Source organism: Dasypus novemcinctus, chromosome 19 (genome assembly GCF_030445035.2).
Source record: "Dasypus novemcinctus isolate mDasNov1 chromosome 19, mDasNov1.1.hap2, whole genome shotgun sequence".
Classification (NCBI taxonomy): domain Eukaryota; kingdom Metazoa; phylum Chordata; class Mammalia; order Cingulata; family Dasypodidae; genus Dasypus; species Dasypus novemcinctus.
The window spans coordinates 72601757-72622833 of record NC_080691.1 but is presented as its reverse complement, the minus strand read 5'-3'; positions in this window follow the sequence as shown (position 1 = coordinate 72622833).

The window sequence follows — 21077 nt, the reverse complement described above, 5'->3', positions numbered from 1 at the left end:
GAGATAATATCATCAGACTATTACCACCAACCATGGTCCATAGCATACATTTGTTATATGCCACCTTTTTTTTTTTTTAAATTTTTTTATTTTTTATTGACTTTGTGATAATATTACATTAAAAATATATATGTGAGGTCCCATTCAACCCCACCCCCCCACCCCCCCTCTCCCCCCCCCCAACAACACTCGTTCCCATCATCATGACACATCCATTGGATTTGGTAAGTACATCTTTGGGCACCTCTGCACCTCATATACATTGGTTCACCTCATGGCCCATACTCTCCTCTATTCCATCAAGTGGGCCCTGTGAGGATTTACAATGTCCGGTGATTACCTCTGAAGCACCATCCAGGGCAGCTCCATGTCCCGAAGACGCCTCCACCTCTCATCTCTTCCTGCCTTTCCCCATACCCTTTGTCCATTATGTCCACTTTTCCCAATCCAATGCCACCTCTTCTATGTGGACATTGGATTGGTTGTGTCCATTGCACCTCTATGTCAAGAGGAGGCTCAGATTCCACCTGGATGCTGGATGCAATCCTCCCATTTTCAGTTGTAATCACTCTAGGCTCCATGGTGTGGTGGTTGTCCTTCTTCAACTCCATCTTAGCTGAGTGTGGTAAGTCCAATAAATCAGATTGTAGGTGCTGGAGTCTGTTGAGGCTCAGGATCTGGCTATCACATTGTCAGTCCAGAGATTCAAATCCCCTAAATATATCTTAAACCCCAACATTAACTGGACCTCCAGCACATTAGCATGAAAGTCTTATGAAGGGAGATCCCATCTGAGTCCAGATTCATCACACATAAACACCATTTCCAAAGAGGGGCCATCTGACCTGGTAGTTAACCCCATCGGCCATGACCATAACTCCCATGGGTCTCTTTAGCCCTCAAAGGAACCAATATCTGGGGGTTGTATCTACTTTATCTGTCTCTCTGACTCTGCTCAGTTGTGCATGAGGGCAAACCTTCTGCCAGCCTCCAGACTCTTTTTTAGAAACTCGTAGCCATATAAACTCATTTCTCCTTTCCATTTCCCCCTTACTTTAGGTCAAACAGCATTTTAAAGTCATGGTATTTTATGTAGACATGGATATTCTGCTGATCCGCATTGGACCTTCCGTATAAGGTCATTTTCCAGTTGCATCATCAGTTGGTAGTTGATAGTGGTCCCTCGTTGCCAGGGAGGCTCATCCCCGGGTGTCATGTCCCGCGCTGGGGGGAAGGCATTGCATTTACATGCTGAGTTTGGCTTCGAGACTGGCCACATTTGAGTAACATGAAGGCTGACAGAAGGAAATTCCCAGGCACAAAGTTGCTCTAGGCCTTGTTCTTATTTTGGGTTTATCAGCTCACAAGCATAGTCATTAGCATCTGGGGCTCACTGTTGAACCCTCACTCCCTCCTGGTCCCCACCACTGTACCTGGGAGACTGTCGCTGCTCCCCTAGGGACCACGACAGAGCACCACTGGCCAGGAACCCAGTACCCCCCCTGCTGTGGTTTTTAATTGTTGCCACTATGAGTATATCCAAACATTACCATGCACCCTGGACATATGTTCTGTACAGCTCCCTGTCAGTCATATATCACCTGTCATTGGTATCCCATACCAGTATCCCTCCATTGCCATTGTTGAAACACTCTGTGATCCAGAACTCCCCAAAATTTGAAGCCCAATATAATGTCATGGTCCCTTACTAGGGAATGGCATATAGCGATGAGTTTAAAGGATAGATAAAGAACTTGGATAAAGTTAGATAAAGAACTTAGATAAAGAATGTTGACTTGAAAAAATTCCACATCCTATTTTTTTCTTTTTTTTTTTTTTCCCCCCCCCCCCTAATTATTCAGCTTTTCTTCACAGGAGTCCTAGACCACAGCAATGTATATATATAATATACAGCACTCCCACACATCCACCAGAAAACCTTTTCCCTTCCACAGTGATACTCTTACGCCCTATTCATATCATATTTACTTAAAGTGATGTACAGAGTCTGAGACATTAGCTTTCTAACAAGGTGACATCTGTGCTTACATTATGGTGCATACTTTAGGATACACAGTTCTTTACATTTTTAGTTATCCTATGTTTTACATTATGGTTTACATTATCAGTCTGTCATCTCCTATATGTTATGGTGTAATATTACATGTTTTATATCCATCTTTGTGTACTCTCAAGAAACTCCTCTCTTACCCCCCATTTACTTTGGTTCCACACATTTTACGTCCATTTTCCCTTCCACCTTGGTGCCCTCAGTGATAGCCAACCTCCGTTTCCTGAGGAGCCACTTCCAGAGATAGATGGAATAGTGTTCAGGGCCTAACTTGCTCAACTGCCCCAATGCCCTGGGAGCCACCCTTTCTCTCGAGGGATACAGTTCCCTCTATTGGATGGCATTAGTCCTCCCCAGGATGTGGGTCCACCCCCACTCTCACTACTTGGGTTTCTACCCCATGGTGTCACCCACTCTGGCAGAATGAGCATTTAGACATTCCCCAGGAGCCCGTCCTGCATCAGACCCTCCCCTCCGAGCATTCTAAACAGGTAACCCTCTTTATTATATTTTGATATGATTTTCTCGGCATTTTACTCTCCACCAACACCTGACCCTCTCCTGGTTCGTATGCTACCCCTCCCTCCCCCCACTTTTGGGCAACGTTACCCATCCGTCCCTCCCCAGCCACCCTCAAACCCGCAAAGCCCCAAGCAAAGGCAACCCCTTGCCCCCCTTTTATCTCTTCTTTGTGTTCATACTTACCACCATCTCGTCTTAAATTCCACCCCTGCAGACATTGGCTCATATCCTTCCTCCACCCTCCGATTTCCTGCAAGCCTATCGTTCAGTCTCTTGCTATCTAGGGCAGCTTGTTTATTTCATATCATTGAGGTCATGTAGTATTTGTCCTTCAATGTCTGGGTTGCTTCACTCAACATAAGGTTCTCAAGATTCATCCATGTTATCACATGTGTTTGTAGTGTGTTTGTTCTTACAGCCGAGTAGTATTCCATTGTGTGTATATACCACATTTTATTGATCCACTCGTCTGTTGATGGGCATTTGGGTTGATTCCAACTTTTGGCAATAGTGAACAATGCTGCTATGAACATTGGTGTACATATATCGGTTTGTGTTCTTGTTTTCAGTTCTGCTGGGTATATTCCCAGCAGTGGAATTGCTGGGTCATATGGCAAATCTATGGCTACTTTTTTGAGAAACCGCCATACTGTTCTCCAGAATGGTTGGATCCTTCTGCATTCCCACCAGCAGTGGATGAGTGTTCCCCTTCCTTCACATCCTCTCCAGCACTTGTATTCTTCTGTTTTTTTCATAGCTGCCAATCTTATGGGTGTAAGATGGTATCTCATTGTGGTTTTGATTTGCATTTCCCTGATAGCTAGAGATTTGGAACATTTTTTCATGTGCTTTCTTGCCATTTGTATTTCTTCTTCGGAGAAGTGTCTGTTTAAGTCTTTTTCCCATTTTTTAAATGGGTTGTTTATCTTTTTATTTTCAAGATATAGGAGTTCTTTATATATGCAAGTTATAAGTTTCTTATCAGATATATGATTGCCAAATATTTTCTCCCACTGTGTGGGCTCCCTTTTTACTTTCTTGACAAACTCCTTTGAGGTGCAGAAGGCTTTAATTTTGAGGAAGTCCCATTTATCTATTAGTTCTTTTGCTGCTCGTGCTTTTGGTGAGATATTCATAAATCCATTACCTATTACAAGGTCCTGTAGATGTTTCCCTACACTGCTTTCTAAGGTTTTTATGGTCTTGGCTCTTATATTTAGGTCTTTGATCCATCTTGAGTTGATCTTTGTATAAGGTGTGAGATGGTAATCCTCTTTCATTCTTCTACATATGGCTATCCAGTTCTCCAGACACCATTTGGTGAATAGGCCACTCTCTCCCAGTTGAGAGGGTTTGGTGGCTTTATCGAATATTATGTGGTTGTATATGTGAGGTTCTATATCAGAGCTTTCAATTCGATTCCATTGGTCTATATGTCTCTCCTTATGCCAATACCATGCTGTTTTCACCACCATAGCTTTATAGTATGTTTTGAAGTCAGGTAGTGTGATTCCTCCAATTTCGTTTTTCTTTTTCAGTATGTCTTTGGCTATTCGGGGTCTCTTTCCTTTCCAAATAAATTTCATAGTTAGTTTTTCTAGTTCCTTAAAGAAGGCTGCATTGATTTTTATTGGGATTGCATTGAATGTGTAGATCAATTTTGGTAGGATAGACATCTTAATAATGTTCAGTCTTCCTATCCATGAACAAGGGATAGTCTTCCATTTATTTAGGTCTTCTTTGATTTCCTTGAACAATCTTGTATAGTTCTCAGTGTATAAGTTCTTTACCTCTTTAGTTAAATTTATTCCTAAGTATTTGATTTTTTTATTTACTATTGTGAATGGTATTTGTTTCTTGATTTCCTCCTGATCTTGCTCATTATTGGTGTACAGAAATGCTACTGATTTTTGCGCATTGATCTTATAACCTGCGACTTTACTAAACTCATTTATGAGTTCTAGAATCTTCGTTGTAGATCTCTCAGGGTTTTCTATGTATAGGATCATGTCATCTGCAAATAATGAAATTTTGACTTCTTCCTTTCCAATTTGAATGCCTTTTATTTCTGGTTCTTGCCTCAGTGCTCGAGCAAGTACTTCTAAGACAATGTTAAATAGGAGCGGCGACAGTGGGCATCCTTGTCTTGTTCCTGAGTTTAGAGGGAAGGAGTCTAGGATTTCTCCATTGTAAACAATATTGGCTTTAGGTTTTTCATATATACTCTTTATCATGTTCAAAAAATTTCCTTGTATTCCAATCATTTGGAGTGTTTTTATCAAGAAAGGGTGCTGTATTTTGTCAAATGCTTTTTCTGCATCAATAGATATAATCATGTGATTTTTTTCCTTCAATCTGTTTATATGGTGTATTACGTTGATTGATTTTCTTATGTTGAACCATCCTTGCATACCTGGGATGAATCCCACTTGGTCGTGGTGTATAATTCGTTTAATGTGTTGTTGAATACGATTAGCAAGTATTTTGTTAAGTATTTTTGCGTCTAGGTTCATTAGAGAAATTGGTCTGTAATTTTCCTTTCTTGTGATGTCTTTGTTTGGCTTTGGTACTAGGGTAATGTTGGCATCATAGAAGGAGTTGGGTAATGTTCTTTCTGTTTCGATGGTTTGGAATAGTTTCAGCAGGATTGGTGTCAGTTCTTTCCGGAATGTTTTGTAGAATTCACCTGTGAAGCCATCTGGCCCTGGGCTCTTCTTAGTTGGGAGATTTTTAATAACTGATTCTATCTCTCTGCTTGTGATTGGTTTGTTAAGATCATCAATTTCTTCTTTTGTCAATATGGGCTGTTTATGTGTTTCTAGGAATTTGTCCATTTCCTCTAGATTGTCATTTTTGTTGGAATATAGTTTTTCAAAATATCCTCTTATGATAGTCTTTATTTCTGTGGGGTCAGTGGTGATATCGCCTTTCTCATTTCTTATTTTGTGTATTTGCATCTTCTCTCTTTTTTTTCTTTGTTAGTGTTGCTAAAGGTTTGTCAATTTTGTTAATCTTCTCAAAAAACCAGCTCTTGGTCTTGTTTATCTGTTCAAGTGCTTTCTTATTTTCTATTTCGTTTAGTTCTGCTCTTATCTTTGTTATTTCCTTCCTTCTTCTTCCTGTTGGGTTACTTTGTTGTTGTTTTTCTAATTCCTTCAAATGTGCAGTTAGTTCTTCAATTTTTGCTCTTTCTTCTTTTTTGATATATGAATTTATGGCTATAAACTTCCCTCTCAGTACTGCTTTTGCTGCATCCCATAAATTTTGGTATGTTGTGTTATCATTATCATTTGTTTCAAGGTAGTCATTGATTTCTTTTGAGATTTCCTCTTTGACCCACTGTTTTTCTAAGAGTGTGTTGTTTAATTTCCAAATCGTGGTGTGAAATCTGGGCTTCTTTCCCTTGCAAATCTCCAGCTTGACTCCACTGTGGTCAGAGATAATGTTTTGTATGATTTCAATCTTTCTGAATTCGTTCAGCCTTTCTTTGTGGCCTAGCATATGATCTATCTTGGAGAATGATCCATGTGCGCTTGAGAAAAATGTATATCCTGCTGTGTTTGGGTGTAGCGATCTATATATGTCTATTAGATCGAGCTCCTCTAATATACTATTCAGATGTTTTGTTTCTTTGGTGATTCTCTTTTGAGATGTTCTGTCCAGAGTTGATAGTGGTGTATTAAAATCCGCCACTATAATTGTAGATGTATCTATTCTTTCACTTAGTTTTTCCAGCGTTTGCCTGACGTATTTAGAGGCACCCTTGTTAGGGGCATAGATATTTATGATTGTTCGATCTTCTTGACAGATTTTCCCTTGGACTAAAATGTAGTATCCTTCTTTGTCTCTCACAATTGTTTCACATTTAAAGTCTATTTTGTCTGATATTAATATAGCTACTCCTGCCTTTTTTTGGTTATTGTTAGCTTGTATGATTGTTTTCCAGCCTTTCACTTTCAATCTCCATGCGTCTCTGGGTCTAAGATGTGTCTCTTGTAGACAGCATATGGATGGGTCATATTTCCTTATCCATTGTCCCAGTCTGAATCTTTTGATAGGTGAGTTTAATCCATTGACATTCAGTGTTATTACTATCAAGGAATTATTTGTGTTAGCCATACTTTGATTGGATTTGTGTTTGTCATATTTTGTTTGTATATTTTTTTTTTGTCTTTTTTGTTGTTGTTGTTGTTGGTCTTATACTCTCCTCCAACTTTGCCTTTCCTGTTTTTTCCTTTCTTCCTGCAGCACTCCCTTTAGAATTTCTTGAAGGGGAGGTTTCTTGTTGGTATACTCTTTCAGTTTCTGTTTGTCTGCAAATATTTTGAACTCTCCATCATATTTGAATGCTAGTTTAGCTGGATAAAGTATTCTTGGTTGGAAATTTCTTTCCCTTAGTACCTTGACTATATCATACCACTGTTTTCTTGCCTCCATGGTTTCAGAAGAGAAATCAGCACTTAATCTAATTGAGCTTCCCTTGTATGTGATGGTTTTCTTTTCTCTTGCTGCTTTTAGGATTTTCTCTTTGTCTTGAGCATTGGATAATTTGACAAGTATATGTCTTGGGGTGGGCCTGTTGGGGTTTATGACTTGTGGAGTGCGCTGTGCTTCTTGGATATGTACATCTGTCTCTTTCAGTAGATTTGGGAAGTTTTCAGCCATTATTTCCTGCAACACTCTTTCTGACTCCTTTCCCTTCTCTTCACCTTCTGGAATGCCTATAATACGTATGTTTGAGCGTTTTGCATTGTCATTCAGGTCCCTAAATCCTAATTGGATTTTTTCTATCTTCTTATTGATCCCTTCTACTATCTGTTTGATTTCTGATGTACTGTCTTCCACATCACTAATTCTCTGCTCTGTCTCTTCTAGTCTGCTGATATTTGCTGCAAGCGTATTTTTGATTTCTTGAACTGTGGTGTTCATTCCCATCATATCTGTTATGTTTTTGCGTATGTCTGCAATTTCCCCTCCAAGTGATGTCTTCATGTTGTTAACCTCTTTCATTACTGCATCAAATTTGTCGGTGATAAATGTTCTGAGATCTTTCATTGCTTGTGCCAAGTTTTGCTCCCCTTCCTGATTATTGGTTTGTTGATTGGATTCAGCCATGTTTTCCTGATTATTGGTTTGGTTCGTAGATTTTTGTTGCTTTCTGGTCATCTCTTTATTTTGACGAATTTAATCAGTTCCTTAGCTTCTTTGTCTGCTCTTGGAGGTTAATTAGTTGTTATTTTTGCATAGGTGTTATATCTTCTCTTTGTCACTTTTTTCTTCTTATTCTAGTTAGTTGTTGTTGGTTAAGTTCACTTTAGAGGAAAGTATTAGTGTTGGGGAAAGGCAATTGTGTAAGCAAGGGAAAAGTGTAAAGTTGTATTGGTGATGTATGTTAATAAAGCAAGAATATGAGATCTGGAAGGATGGAGGTTAGATTCATGTAGATTGTATAGAGTTATAGCTGTAGGTAGAGTACCTTTTATGAAGTAGATGACTGAATTTGGGAGGAATATGGTATGAACTACACAGCTATTGTTTTCATGAGAGAGGGAAAAAGAAAAGAAAGGTAATAGTTTCAAGAGAGGATAATAGACAGAAAACAGAACAAAGGTATTAGAAATTAAGAGTTAGACACTTTGTGGATCAAAGAACGGGAGGTGGGGGGTGGAATATAGGAGAGACAGTAGATGATAGTGGATATCAAGATGCAGGGGAAGGGGGATAGTGTAGGTAGCCTAAATCAGTTCACACAGAAATGAGGCAGTGGAGGATGGGAAAACCCAGCAAATGTGAGGTGTTCCCTGTAGCACCTATTGTATACTTGAATTAAAGTAAAAATAAGTGGAAGATGAGGGACAAGAGGGAAAGAGAAAACCGAAAAAAAAAAACAAAAAAAACTAATTATAATAAAGAAAAAAGAAAGGCAAGAAGAAAGGAAGAAAGAAAAAGAGGATGGGCAAACGGTGGGGAACGGATAGGGAGAAGAGAGATACAGGTACACACGTGTCACAATTGCAACACTATCTAAAACAACAACTTCCCCCCGCTTTGCCCTAAAAACCCCGTCTGTCTGCCCAAATGGGTCTGCAAGCACCTCCCTTCCCACAAACCCCCAATAGGCCGCCCAGGGCCCACGAACTCCCCAGTACTGCAGATGCTCAAAAAAAAAAAAAAAAAAAAAAAAAAAACAGAAACCCCTCCGCAGGCCCGGCTCCGCCCGCCGCGGAGGCTTGGACCGGCTCTGCCCGGCTCCTCACGCCTTGGCCTGGCCTGGCTCCGCCCAGCTCCGCTCGCTACAGCGGCCCAGTCGGCTCCGGCGTCCACCTCCCGCCACCGCGGCATGGACCGGCCCTGCCCGGCTCCGTACCCGCCGCGGCCTGACCCGGCCCCGCCCGGCTCCAAACGCTACCGCGGCCCGCAGCCGGGGCCTGACCTGGCCCCGCCTGGCTACAGACGCTACCGCGGCCCGCAGCCGGGGCCTGAACCGGCCCCGCCCGATATGCCACCTTTTGGTTTTGTTGGTTCTATTGGTTTTTTGTTCTCAATTTTATTTATTTCTTATCTGATCTTTACTATTTCTTTCCTTTGGTTTAATTTGGGATTCGTTTGCTATTCTTTTTCTAGTTCCTCCAGGTGTGCAGTTAGATCATTTCCATTATCAACACAATACATCTTTGCCATTGATGCAAAAATATTATAGCATTGCTGTTAATCACAGTCTATAGGTCACATCAGTTGTAGTTTTCCCATGCTTCTCCACATTCCCACCACTCTGCAAGAGTGATGTACATCTGCTCTAGTTCACAGAGGACGCTCTTGCATTTGTACCCTCAACCACAATCCTCATCCACCTCTGGGTTCACTGTGTTATTCAGTCCCTAGATTATTCTTTAGCTTTTCTTTCTATTGACATTTACTTCCCCAGACCAACCTTTTCAGTTGCAATCCCATTTATAAACCAGTTGCTACTCACTATGTGTTACCATCAACTCTATCCATTTCCACACTTTTACAGTCAAGTTAATTAAAACTTCTACATACATTAGGCATCAGTAGTTCTTCTCAACTCTCCTACCTCTTAATAACCTATACTATAGGTTTTAATTCCATGTGTTTATTATTCATATTTAGTTCATATTAATGACACCATGCAATATTTGTCCTTTTGTGTCTGGCCTACTTTACTTACTAAAATGTCTTCAAGACTCATCCATGTTATCATGTGTCCCAATTTGATTTCTTCTTGCTGCAGCATAGTATTCCATCACATGTATATACCACATTTTGTTTATCCATTCATTGGTAGATGGACACCTGGATTGTTTCCATCTTTTGGCAATTGTGAACAATGCCATTATGAACATTGGTGTGCAGATGTCTGTACATGTCATAGTTTATAATTCTTCTGGATATATTCCTAGTAGAGGAATTGCTGGATCATATGGCAGTTCCATATTTAGGTTCCTGAGGAACCACCAAACTGTCTTCCACAGAGACTGCACCATTTTACACTCCCACCAACAGTGAAGGAGTGTTTCTATTTCTCCACATCTTCTCCAGCACTTATTGTTGTCTGTTTTCTTAATAATGGCCATTCTATGTGGTGTTAGATGATATCTCATTGTTGTTTTAATTTGCATTTCCCTAATAGTGATATGGAACATTTTTTCATGTGCTTTTTGCCATTTGTATTTCCTCTTTGGAGAAATGTCCATTTAGAGCTTTTGCCCATTTTTTAATTGGATTGCTTGCTCTTTTATTGTTGAGTTGCATGATTTCTTTATATAGAATGGAAATCAAACCCTTATTGGATAAATAGTTTCCAAATATTTTCTCCCATTGACTGGGCTGTCTTTTCACCTTTTTGATGAAGTCCTTTGAATCACAGAAATGTTTAAGTTTGTGGAGGTCCGATTTATCCATGTTTTTGTTGTTGTTGCTCGTGCTTTTGGTGTAAGGTCTAAGAATCCACCACCTACTACCAGGTCTTGAAGATGTTTCCCTAAATTTTCTTCTGGGAGCTTTATTGTATTTGCTTTTATATTTAGGTCTTTGATCCATTTTGAGTTAATTTTTGTATAAGGTGTGAGATAGGGGTCTTCTTTATTTCTTTTGACCTTGAATATCCAGTTCCCCACATCATTTGTTGAATAAACTGTTCTGCCCCAACTGGGAGGACTTGACAGGCTTGACAAAAATCACTTGGCCATAGATGTGAGGTTCTGTTTCTGAACCATCAATTCAGTTCCATTGGTCTATATGTCTATCTTTATGCCAATACCATACTGTTTTACCACTGTAACTAGGTAACATGATTTAAAGTCTGGAAGTGAGAGTCCTCCAAATTCACTTTTACTTTATATATATATATAATATATATATATATATTTTTTTATTTTATACTTTCTTTTGTTGATGAACTCTTGATTTGCTTCCATCTTTTGGAAATTGTGAATAGTGCCTCTGTGACCATTGATATGCAAATGCCTGCTTTTAATTCTTTTGGGTATATACCAAATATGGGATTGCCAAGTCATAAGGTAGTTATATATTTAGTTTCCTCAGGAACTGGCACCTGTCTTTCGTGGTCGCTGCACCATTTTACATTGCCACCAGTAGTGAATGAGTGTTCCTATTTCTCTACATCTTCTCCAACACTTGCTATTTTCTGTTTTGTTTTGTTTTGTTTTTGATAGCCATTCTTTCTGTGTGGGGGGGATTTTTTAATCATCTTTTTTAAAAGATACAAGATGTTACATTAAAAAATACAAGAGGTTCCCATATACCCCACTCCCCACACCCCCTACTCCTCCCACATGGACAACTTCTTTCATTAGTGTGGTACATTCATTGCAACTGATCAACACATTTTGGAGCACTACCACACATAATGGATTATACTTTACATTGTAGTTTACACTTTCTCTCAGTCCGTTCAGCAGGTTATGGCAAGATAAATAATGTCCTGCATCTATCCCTGCAATATCATTCAGGACAACTTCAAGTCCCAAAAATGCCCCCAATTCACACCTCTTTTTTCCCTCTCCCTGCCTTCTGCAACTCCCGTAGCCACTGCCTCCACATCAATGATATAATTTCTTCCATTGCTAGAGTCAAAATAATTCTATAGTAGAATACCAGTAAATCCACTCTAACCCATATTTTATTCATCCACCCTAGGACCCTTGGATGTCAATACCCACTCCACCTCTAAATTGAGAGGGGGTTTAGATCCCACATGGCTGATGGATAGGATTCTCCTGCTTGCAGTTGTAAACTATATACCCTATATTCATGGCCTGGTGTGGTGTTTGACCATCCTCCCCTCCTTGCTGGCTGACCTGGATAGGTCCAACAAACTGGAGAGTAGGTGTTACAACTCCGCTGAGGAGCAGGGACCAGGTACCACATGGACAGTTCAGAGATTCAAGTCTCCTGCACATACACCAACCCCAGCACCATCCACAGGTTCAGTGAAAGTGAGAGAGGAGACATATGTACAGAGGTCACATCTAAGTCCAACTCCATCACACTCTGGAGCACAAGTTCCAAAGTAGGCCCACTGACATGACACTGAACTCCAGAGTCATCTGCCATGTCCAAATAGCTGCTAGTCTAATGGGTGTGAGATGGTATCTTATTGTAGTTTGGATTTGCATTTCCCAAATAGCTAGTGATATTGAGCATCTTTTCATGTACATTGTAACCATTTGTATTTTTTTCTTTGGAAAAATGTCTGTTCAAATCTCTTGCCCATTTTTTAAGTGGGTTGTTTATCTTTTTATTTTCAAGATATAGGATTTCTTTATATTTGCTGGATATTAGGGTCCTATCAGATATACAGTTACCAAATATTTTCTCCCATTGGGTAGACTGTCTTTTCACTTTCTTAAACTCCTTTGAAGTGCAAAAGGCTTTAATTTTGAAAAGGCCCCTTTCATCTATTTTTCTTTCTCTGCTTGTTCTTTGAGTGTGGAGTTCACGAAGCCATTTCCTATTTAAGTTCCTATAGATATTTTCCTCATTGAATTCCAATGTCTTTATGGTCTTGGCTCTTATATTTAGGTCTTTGATCCATCTTGAGTTGATTTTTGTATGAGGTATGAGATGATATTCCTCTCTCATTCTTTTGCATGTGGATATCCAGTTCTCCAAGTACCATTTGTTGAAAAGGCCATTCTCTCCCAGTTGAGTGGGCTTGGTGGCCTTGTAATATCAGATGGCTGTATACGTGAGGAGCTATATCAGAGCTATCAATTCAGTTCCACTGGTCTGTATGTCTGTACGCCAATATCATGCCATTTTGATCACTATAGCTTTGTAGTATGTTTTAAAAGCAGGTAGTATGATTCCTCCAATTTCGTTTTTCTTTTCCAATAAGTCTTTGCCTATTTGGGCACTCTTTTTAAATAAGTCTCATAGTTTTCCAGTTCATTAAAAAATGCTTTGTTTTTTTTCTACTGGGATTGCATTAAATCTGAAGATCAGTTTGGGTAGGATAGACATCTTAATGATATTTAGTCTTCCTGTCCATGAACAGGGAAATTCTTCCATTTATTTAAATCTTCTTTGATTTCCTGTAACAGTTTGTGTAATTTTCTGTGTATGTCTTTTTACATCTTTAGTTAAATTTATTTGAAGGTATTTGACTTTTTATTTACTATTGTAAATGGTATTTTGTCCTCAGTTTCCTCCTCAAATTGCTCATTATTGGTGTACAGAAATTGTACTGATTTTTTCACATTGATCTTGTAACCTGCAACTTTACTGGACTAATTTATAAGTTCTAGAAATTTTCTTGTAGATTTCTCAGGGCTTTCAATGTATAGGATCATGTCACCTGCAAATAGGGAAATTTTAACTTCTTCCTTTCCAATTTGCATGCCTTTTATATCTGTTTCTTGCCTCAGTGCTTAAGCAAGTACTTCTAACACAGTGTTAAATAGGAGGGGTTATAGTGGGCATCCTTGTCCTGTTCCTGATCTTAGAGGGGAAGATTTTAGAATTACACCATTGTAAATGATGTTAGCTGTGGGTTTTTCATGTATACCCTTTATCATGTTCAGAAAGTTGCCTTCTCTTCCTATCTTTTGTAATATTTTTATCAGGAAAGGGTGTTGTAGTTTGTCAAATGCTTTTTCTGCATCTATAGTTATGATCATGTGATTTTTTAAAATCTTTTTATATGGTGTATTACATTGATTTTCTTTTGTTGAACCATCCTTGTGTACCAGGGATGAAACCCACTTGGTCATGGTGTATAATTCTTTTGACTTGTTTTTGAATATGATTAGCAATTATTTTGTTGAGGATTTTAGCACCTAAGTTCATTAGAGAGATTGGTCTGTAATTTTCCTTTCTTGGAATATCTTTATTTTGCTTTGATATTAGGGTAATGTTGGCATCATAGAATGAGTTAGGCAATATTCCTTCTATTTCAGTTTTTTGGTGGAATATAAGCAAGAGCTCCCCAGGATGGGAACTTAGTTGTTGTGTGTAACTCTACCTCCTATGACAATACCCAATGAATGTCCAAACATAACTATATACCCTACATGCATGCCCTGGACAAACCCCTCCCACCCGTACATCCCCCATCAATGACACCCCACACCAGTGCTCATCCTCTGTCAGAGTTGAACCCCTCTGTGATCCAAAACTTCTTCAAAAATGAAGCCTAATATATTGCCAAATTCAATTGGTAGGAAAATGAAATAATAACGATAGTTTTAAAAATTAAAATATGTAATAATTTAGAAAAACTAAATTAAAGTAAAAAATAAATTGAGGTATTAAAAAATGAAAAATGCAAAACTTTTTTTTGATGTTTTCCCTTTCATTGCTATAATAGGTGTTGATCTATAAGTATAGTGACAAGGCACTCTCTTCCATTTCTTTCCCAGTGTCTACATCCTTATTTTCTTAAGTTTTTAATTCTGTTTTCAAAAAGATTTTAGGTCACAGTAAAGTCACACATAGAATATATGGAACTCCCATATACCCAACATCAAACCCTTTTCCCCCTTCCCCAGCAAAGATTTTTTTACATGTGGATGTTACATTCACTACAACTGAAGTACAGGTATTGAAACAAAGCTACTAATCATGGTTCCATTATGGTGTACATTATGGTTTATATTTTAGACTGTATACTTTTCTACATTTTTCATTACATTATGGTTTACATTTTAGACTATATGCTTTTATAAATTTTTGGTGAAATTTAACATGACCTGTATCCATCATTACACAAACTTGCAGAACACTTCCATTGCCCCCCAGTTACCAACTTCTCAATCTGTTCTATTCTTCTCTCCCCCACACTTTGGGGCCCACAGTGACAATCAAGCTTCACTGTTTAAAGGCCAAGATTCATAGATACGTGCAACAATGGTAAGGACTTGAAACACTAGTCTGTCCTCCCCTATTGGGAGCCACCCATGTTCTCGAGAGACACCCTCCCCTCTGTTTTAGAACATCAGGTCTCCCTAAGATTTTGGTCTAACACATTCCTGCTAATTTTATGGGTTTCCTCTCACTGATATAACACACTATGACAAGATGAGCACTCACACACTACCTAGAAGCCTGCCCCAGGTGCACACTTTGCCACATGTCCCCTGTCAAACAACTTAAATGTGTAAACCTTCCTTATGTTTTCTAAAGAGTTTTCTTAACATTATAATTTCAGCCACATATGAATACATTGAGGCTTTCTCTGTGGCATAGCATGTAGTCTACTTTGGAGAATGATCCATGTGCATTTGAGGAGAATATGTATCCTGTTCTATTTGGGTGTAGTGTTTTGTATATTCCTATTAGGTCCAGATCCTCTAATATATTATTCAAAGTCTTTGTTTTTTATTGATTCTCTGTTGAGATATTCTGTGTAATGACAATAATGATGTATTAGTTCCCCCCTATAATTGTAGAGGCATCTATTCCTCCACTAAGTTTTCCCAGTGTTTGCCTCATGTATTTTGAGGTGCCCTGGTTAGATACATAAATGTTTGCAATTGTTTTTTATTCTTAAAAGATTACTCCTTTTGCTAATACATAGTGTCCATCTTTGTTTCTCAAAATAGTTTTGCATTTAGTCTATTTTGTCTGAAATTAGTACAGCTACTCCTGCCCTTTTTTTTAGTATTGTTTGCTTGTAAGATTGTTTTCCAGCCATTAACTTTCAACCTCCCCGAATCCCTGGGTCTAAGGTGGGTTTCTTGTAGACAGCATATAGATGGGTCATACTTCTTCATCCATTCTACCTATCTGTGTCTCTTGACTGGTGAGTTTAATCCATTAACATTCAGTGTTATTACTCTCAAGGGATTACTTACAGTAGCCATATTTTCTTTGGATTTTTGTATGTCATATGTTATTTTTATTTCTCCTTTTGTCTTTTTAACTGCTCTTATACTCTCCAACTCTTGTCTCTCCTGTTTTGTTTTGTTTTTTGTCAACGTACTGAACTCCCTTTAGTATTTCTTGAAAGGCAGGTTTCTTATTGCCATTCTCTCCTAGTTCCTGTTTATCTGTGAAGATTTTGAACTCTCCATCATTTTTGAATGCCAGCTTTCCTGAATAGAGTGTTCTTGGCTGGAAATTGTTTTTTTATACCTTGACTATGTCGTACCACACTGCCTTCTTACCTCCATGGTTTCAGATGAGAAATCAGCACTTAATCTTATTGAGCTTCCCTTGTATGTGATGGTTGTCTTCTCTTACTGCCTTCAGTGTTTTCTCTTTGTTTTGAGCATTGGATAATTTGACAAGTATATGTCTTGGAGTAGGCCTGTTGGGATTTATACTCTCTGGGGTGCACTGCACTTTCTGGACATGGACATCCATCTCACTCAGTAGGTTTGTAAAGTTTTCAGCCATTATTTCTTCTAACACCCCGTCTGTCCCTTTTCACTTCTCTTATCCTTCTGGGATGCCTAAAATGTATATGTTTGTGCATTTTGTGTTATCATTCAAATCCCTAAGTCCCTGATGGATTTTCTCTGGATTTTTATCTATCACTTCTACTATCTGTTTGATTCCAGATGCTCTGTCTTCCACATCACTAATTCTTTCCTCTGCCTCTTCAAATTTGCTGTTATGTGCTGAGAGTGTATTTTTGATTTCTTGGATTGTGCCATTCATCACTATCATATCCATTATCTTTTTGTGTCTGTTCACAATTTCTTCAGTGTGCTATCCCAGTGTTTTCATAATATCCTTAACTTCTTCCTTCACTTCATTAAGTAGGTCCATGATATTTGTTTGGACAGCTTTCATTAGTTGTTTGATGTTCTGCTCCTCTTCCTGGTTTTTAGTTTGTTCATTAGACTGGGCCACATCTTCTTCTTATTGGTATGGTTTGTAATTTTTTTTTTTTTTGCTCTCAGGTCATCATTTTATCTTGATGGTTTTGTTCAGGTAATTAGCTTCTCCCTCTAGTCTTGGGGGTTTTATTTAGTTACTGTTTTGTGTGTGTTAAGTGTTCTCTTTAACACTTTGTTCTTATTCTTTTTCCTTGTTGTTGTCTAAGTTTCCTTGAAGGAAAAAGACTAGGGCCAGGGAAAGAAAAAGAGATAAGAAAAGGAAATGTATAAAATAGTATTTATAGTAAATGTTATCAGAAGAACCATGTAAGACCTAGGAGAATGAATATTAAACTCATGTAAGCACTGTAGAGTTATAGCAATAAAGAAGTGGAGTACCTATAATGAAATGAAAAGCTGAATATGGAGACAAATATAGTATGAATTAAAATGTCAGTGTGATAAGGAGAAAGGGAAAGAGAAAATAAATGACAAAAATGAAAGAATTAATATAAGAGAGAAAATGGAATAGAAGCATTAGAAATAAAAGCCAGAAAATTGGGGGCTAAAGAAAGGGAGGTAGAATGTAAGAGCAACAACAGAAGGTAGAAGATACAAAGATGTAGGAAGGATAAGAGATAGCATTGGTAACCAGTATCAGTACAAATGGAAAAGAGGAAATCAAGGAAGAGGAAACATAGCAAACTGGAAACAAGCCAGCAGCACCTAATTTTAAAAAGTAAATAAATAAGGGGGAGATAAAGAGGAACAAAAACAAGAAAACAAAGAACAGGCAAACCCACAAGCAAGGAGTTGATGAAACACTAAAAAACTGACTTCCCTTTTAAGCCCCTGTGGAGCTTGTCAAGCTGCTAGTGTTTATCAATCAATTAGCCTGCATCTTTCACTGCAGATTTTGAAGTGGCTCTTAGTGATAGTAAGTTAAGTTATATCACAAAAGTAACTTTTTTTTTTTAGGACAAAGTAAGAGATCCAAAGAAAGCTAATACAAGGGTACTGTCTATGTTTTCCCTGTCCTAAAGTATCAGCTAGATAGTTAATATCCCAGTGGGCTACTACTCTAAGAGGAGCTGGGAATCAAACTTAAGACCTTGTATATTCAAGACTGAAACTCCTCCACTGAGCTAAACTTTGTTGTTGGTTTGATTAGTTCTTCAGAAAGAGTCCCTTTCCCTGGGGCAGGATTGACTCTGCAACTGCATAAATTAGGAATTTCTCCTCCACCTCCCCCCCTTTTTTTTCCTAACTGCTTTCTCTCCCAGGGCAGCAGGAAGCAATAGCCTATGTGAGAGTTCCCTTTTGAAATTCAAATGGGACCCTGGTGACTTAACTCACCACAGAAAAAAATGACTCAGTCTCTGAGAGAGCTCACCCACACCTTGCTGGGAACCCTAAATAATCTCTTGGAGGCTTATTAAGTACTTCCTACTGTCCCCCTCTCTTAGATGAGTTGCACAGGAGTAGTAATTGCCTGACTCTACCTTCTCCCACACCAATTTTCCCTATCCCAAGGCAGTTAGGTAAATCAGGCTGCCTGAGCAGATTTGCCTTTTCCTTCTTCCTGGTTTCTCCTCAAGCCAGCTGGTATGCTCCTCAAAGCTCAAAAATGGGGGTCCAGATAATTGAACCCACACTCCAGGAACCCTTCCCCACCCTTCACCAGAACACCCTCACTCTCAGAGTTGGTCTCCTCCAGCTGGGTGGCTGGCAAGGGTCAGGAATCACCTTGGCTTCCTGCCCTGAGGGAGGGATTTAGCTGTCCCAGAGCTCCAGCCCCAAGCACCAATAACTCATGGTTTTATCTTGAGCAATCACTCTTTTTGTTGTGCACTCTCCAGATTAATGCCCTGAAGCCTCCTGCTTTGTGGGTCTCCAAATCAGCTCACTCCAGCAGGATTTTGCCCCCAGTCAGCTGCTTTTTGTAGTAGAGATGATGGTGCACTTAATCTAATGCCATCTTGCCCCTCTCCCCTTTATCTCTTTAGTCATATTTTCTTCAGTTCTTTGAATTGTTTTAGGAGAGTTGTGTGGTTATCATTAATTTTCTTAAATCCTGTATCTCTTCAGGATATTTGGTTTATTCCTTTACCTGGGCCATTTATTCCTGTTTCCTATTATAACTTGTAATTTTTTGCTGATATCTAGGCATCTTTGTTGGTGAATTTACTCAGATGTTCAATTTCTCTTTCTTGCCTATTTTTTTCCCCAGAGCTCTTCTTTGATATTTGGTTCAACTTATGCAAGTCTTCAAAACTGCCCAGCTTAGGTTATCAAAATCATTCCAGGGACTCACTAATGGAACTCAGAATTTCTCCCTGGAGTTAGAGTAGAGAGAGAACCCAAAGCAATTTTTGTCCAGGCAATTTCCAGACTGGCCAGTAAATGGTGCTCCTTTCCAAGGAGGTATTCTTTCAATCTACTTTTTCCTGTGTTTTGTTCTGGCCAGAACTGAGACTCAAAGTGGGGGCTCTGCTAGCCAAATTCACTGAATGAAAGCCCCCTGACTTTCCCTCCCTTTTCCCTTGTAACAGCCGACAAAAAGGAAGATGCTTATTTCCCACTCAGTCAGCTGCAGGGAGCCAGGGTTTTTATCTAGGCTGAATATCTTGTGGATGGGGAAGAGAACCTTTCCTGACTGCCACCGGGTGTTTGGTAACACATGTTTGTTATTTCAAGTTCTTTATCTCTCTGTGTCCCTCACTTTCCTAGGAGTTGTAAAGCACTGCCTGGTCTGCTGATTACCAAAGCAGGTCCCTCAGACAGCTTTTGCTTTTTTCTACATTTCTTTTTGTGTGTGAGAGAGTTGAGCCCTGCCTGCCTAATCCATCACCATCTTCCTGCTTTCTTTCTTTCTTTTTTTTTTTTTGTTCAGTATATCTAAAGGTTTATTCCTTTCATTGACTGTTTCAAAGAATCAAGTTTTGGTTTTGTTGATTTTATTGTTTTTATATTCTTTATGTCATTGATCTCTACTGTAATCTTTATATCCTTCCTTCAGCTGGCTGTAGGTTTAGTTTCCTTTTTTTACTAAGTTTCTAGATGTGAAGGTAGGTTACTAGCTTGAGATCTTATTCAGTGTAAACATTTATAGCTACAAATTTTCTCTGAGCAATTACTGTGCTGCATTCCATAAATTTGGTATGTTATGACTTCCAATTCATTCATCTCTATATTTAAATTTCCCTTGTGAGTTCTTCTTTGACACATTGGTTGTTCCAATTTGTATTAAGTTCCAATTATTTGCATGTTTTCCAGGTTTCCTTTTGTTATCAATTTGTAGCTTTCCATTGTGATCAGAGTGAATACTTTGTACAGTTTTAGGCTTTTTGAAATTATTGAGATTTGCTACTCAATATATGGTCTATCCAGGAAAATGATCTATGTTGACCAGAAAGATGGGTATTCTATGTTCTGTGTATGCTTTTTTCAGGTCTAATTGGTTTGTAGTATTGTTCAAGTCCTCAGTTTTCTTTTTGGTCTTTTGTCTAGATTTTCTTTACATTATTGAAGAAATGTATCAATGTCTCCTATTTTATATAGAATCCTCTCTTCTTTCTTTCAAATCTGTTAATATTTGCTTATATATTTGGACAGTCTGTTATTAGATGCACCTGTGTGTATAATTGTTATATCTTCTTATTGGATCGACCCTTTTCCAATATGTAATGATTTTGTCTTCTGTAACAGTTTTTGACTTAAAGTTCACTTTAAGTCAGGAGTTCACAAGGGGTTTGTGAGCTTGAATTGAAATTTTTAAAAAAACATTATTCTTCTGGGAATGTGTTGGGGCAGGTGCAGTATATTTATTAAATAATACATATTGTAGTATGGACTTAGTAAGTGTCTGTGGTTTTCACCTGACTGGCAAAGTGGTCTGTGAAACAAGAAAGGTTAAGAACCCCTACTTTCAGTAGATTTTATATTGTTTAGCTAGCCCAGCTCTCTTTTGATTACTGATTTATATGGAATATTTTACCATCCTTTGAGTTTTACTGTATCTGGACCTTGAATTTAAGGTGAGTCTCTTTAAACAGTATATAGTTGAGTCATCCTTTTTTATCCATTTTTCCAGTTTCTGCTGTTTGATGAGTACTTAATCCATTTTGTTTAAAGTAATTATTGATAATTCAGGACTTAGTTCTGCCTTTCTATTTTGT